Source organism: Triticum urartu, chromosome 7 (assembly GCF_003073215.2).
Source record: "Triticum urartu cultivar G1812 chromosome 7, Tu2.1, whole genome shotgun sequence".
In the NCBI taxonomy this organism is placed as follows: Eukaryota; Viridiplantae; Streptophyta; class Magnoliopsida; order Poales; family Poaceae; genus Triticum; species Triticum urartu.
In genome coordinates, this window is record NC_053028.1 from 1,995,924 (window position 1) to 1,999,569 (window position 3,646).

At 45.3% G+C, this 3,646-nt stretch overlaps 1 pseudogene; it reads right to left on the minus strand.

The window, feature by feature from the left end:
• Nucleotides 1-352: 352 nt before the first annotated feature.
• On the minus strand, nucleotides 353-2,076 carry LOC125524804 (annotated as a pseudogene).
• Nucleotides 2,077-3,646: the final 1,570 nt, after the last annotated feature.

Below are 3,646 nucleotides of genomic sequence, written 5' to 3' on the forward strand. Positions count from 1 at the left end.
GTCAATTTCGTGGGTTGTGTGCATTATATTAATGCAGTGGTTGGGAGATCAATGAACGAGTTCCTTGAAATGATCCCCTATGGTAGATGTGTACTGTTAGGGAATACATGAGAACAAATAATTTGACCATTAGTGACAATAACCTTTGTCATAGATAAAGACATTATAGATGGAAGCAAATAGCTACAAGTATTCAAGGAAATGTAAGACATTATGACAGCCGTTTTGCCACATAAAACTACGGGGTGCGTAGGAGTATTCTTGGGGTTTGATACAAATACATATTATGATTACATAAGGTACACATATGTGAGCTACTTATAGTAAGAGCATGTGGTTTTGCAAGTGTAATTCATCTAAGGGGAACACGAATAATTGGACGCACAAATAGGTTGACCTTCCTTCGAGCAGTGACTCCAAACTCCTCTGTCATGTCCACTTCGCCTGGTTCAACTCCGAGAGGCAGCTCCCAGTTAAAATGGTAAAGAAGGCTAGCCAAAGCAATCTCAAGGTTTGCATACGCAAAATCAATCCCAGGGCAAATCCGCCGCCCAACACCGAAAGGAGTGAACTCGAAGTCCATGCCTCTCAAGTCGGCAACACCCTCGCCTTCGAACCTCTCTGGCATGAACTTGTCCGGCTCATCCCAATACTTGGGGTCCCTAGAGATTGCCCATGTGTTGGTAAGCACAATCATCCCTCGTGGTACATCATATCCTTGAATCTTGCAGTCTCCCACACACATTCTAGGGAAGAGCACGGCAGGAGGGTGTAGTCGCAAGGTCTCTTTAATAACTGCCCGGAGGTATTGCATGCTCTTTAGTGCGGCCTCTTGTACTGTAGCCTGTCCTGCGAGAGCACAATCTGCCTCGGACTGCACGCGCCGCATCAGCCTTGGGTTCGCCATTAGTTCAGCCATCGCCCATTGTAGAGTAGTAGCTGGTGTCGAGTGCTGCACCAAAGACATCCTGTTGGGAGGGATACAAGCAAGTAATATCAATCAAAAAAAGGGCTGTAAAACTATTAGAGAAGAGGATATATGCGACGTATAAATTATACTAATAAGATAGCACGAGTTGTTTCTTAGATGGGTATATATAATAACCAGGCCTAAATATAAAGCCTTGGTTGTAACAAGAGAAAGAGAGACAAGAGAGAGCTTACTATGAGGAGTGCCCTTATGACTCCGTCGGTTAGGGAGACTCGCGTAGTGGCATCTTTTTGGATCCTGAGTAACACTTGGACCATGTCCTGCTCGTGCTCGGCATCTCCATCTCTGGCTGCCCTCCTCTCCTCGTGACTCTTGAGGATGCTGCCCATAACGCTGAACACCTCCTGACGGTGCCGCTCCGCCTTGCCGCCGCTGCCGCGCGGCACAAGTCGAACTAGCCACGACGAAGGGAAGAGGTCCCGGAGGCCGAAAATCAACGACAGGTCCATTCCTTGCTTGACGATCCTCAGAAACGTGGCCCTATCGGGCAGCCTGTCCCCAAAGATGGCACGCACCACCGAGTCTGTCACGAACTCTTCCAGCCGCTCGCCGATGTTGACGAGTCGACCGTCGGAGGTCGCCTGAAGCGACGAGACCAGGCGCGCCGCCTCCTCCTCGCGGATCCGTCGGAATGCCTTGACTCGCCGCGCGCTGAGCAGCTCCATCATGAGGATCCGGCGGAGCAGCCGCCAGTGGTCGCCGTAGGGCGCGAAGACGATTCCCTGGCCGTGCCTGGAGAGCTCGTCGATGCCCGGGCTGCTTAGCCGCGCCGAGAAGGTGGCCTCGTTGCCCTTGTAGATCTCCCTCGCGGCCTCGGCGGAGGAGACCACGATGGCCTCGCGCTCGCACACGCGGAGCAGCATGAGCGGGCCATGGCGGAGGGAGAGGTCGCGCATGATGTGGTGTGGGAGCCCGCGCAACAGGTGGTGCAGGCTGCCGATGATGGGAAGCTGCCACGGACCGGGAGGCAGCTTCGGGCGGGGACGCCTGGTGGCAGCGGTGGCGGCGGCGCGTAGGGCGGCATGGTAGAGGAGAGCCAACAAGATGCATAGGGCCAAGTGGTACGAGTAGTATGGCAGCTCCATGTGCGCCAAAGGGTTACGCGTATCTACAACAGACTAGCAGACCGAAGCATGTCCATTTATTTATAATGGTCGTCAGTTGCACGAGCTAGTATTATTAATATGCACACATTTTTATAAACATGTGTAGAAACTTTTAATAGCGTTGTCTTTAATTGAGAACACTTTTTTAACATTCTTCTGTTATATATTACATGAGATAGTTTCTCTTTGTTATTAGTCATGGAAAATCAATTATATGTTGTTTGGCCAGAAAAAGCAGCACGCGCTATGCAAAAACTCACCATGTGCACAAACATTGCAGTATAGTGGCCAGTTCTCTCCTTTGGAGCCAAGTGGCAATCAAAGGTGAGAGTACAACATGCGTGCTCGGATTGGACAATTACTCAAAGGAGCATACCATAAAAATTGAAAACCTAATAAACAGAACATTCTTTATGCAGGACATGGAAAATTACTTTGGTGATGTTCTTAAAGTCCAATCCTATGGTTGTAAATATTATGTGTGAGATGAAGAAATGAAATAAAGCTAAACGAAAGAAGGCATGGGAAAAGCTATCCTTAGTAGCTCATAACCTGCAAATGTCATAGCGGATTTAGGCCCAACTAAACTGGATATATTGTTTAGTAATAACTCATTGTATTGAGAAAAAAATCATTGGTTAAGTAAGTACATTGATGACAGAGGAGGCCTACAAAAATAGACAAAGAATACCTAATATTTGTATGCCTAAGAATATCTTACACTTATGAACGCCTAAAGTGGTATAAAAATACACTTGTGTTGCTGACGTTGGAATGCTTACCATTCCTATAACCCATATGATGTATCCCTATTTGTGTCAAATACTCAAATTCCAGAACACCTGTGTATTAAATAATGTACATTGATATGTACAACAGACACCCTGAAAAGAAAATAATGTCATAAAATGGTCCATCTATAAGATGCTTATTTGGAAGGTTAAACAATGGAAACTCAAAAGCTCCTGCAATAACAAAGAAGAACAGAACCATTAGCAAGTATGAGCGCGATGTTGATAAGCCGCAATGAAGAATAAATATCATTGAACATGTGACTAAACCTCAAGAGGTTAAGAGAGAAGGTGAGATCCAACTAAAATAAAAATTAAACAAAAGAAACAATCCTCTGGGGTGCTCCAAAAATCGTAGCGCCACACACTTTTATGCTTTGTGCATGCAAGGCTGCATGCGAAATAAAAAATATGCAGTTTGCAGAGTACATTGCTAAGAGATAATTTCAACATAGTTAGAGATAAGACGAAACTACCTCAAACTCAATACACAGCTGCCTATTTATATTATGTCTTGTTTCAGATCATTTACCTTTTGCCACTTATCATTAGCAAAACTGTCCGGAAAATAAGAGAACTGAGTGGCCTAAAAAATAGACAAAAGAATAAATATTACTTCTAAAAGTATCTTAATAACGATGTGTACATAAGGTCCAAAAAACAAAGTTTACACGTAGTTGGCTGTCGTGAGGTCTTACCATTGCATCACTATCAGTTGAGACATGTCCTATTCTCCTCTTATTTTATGCTCTTTAACA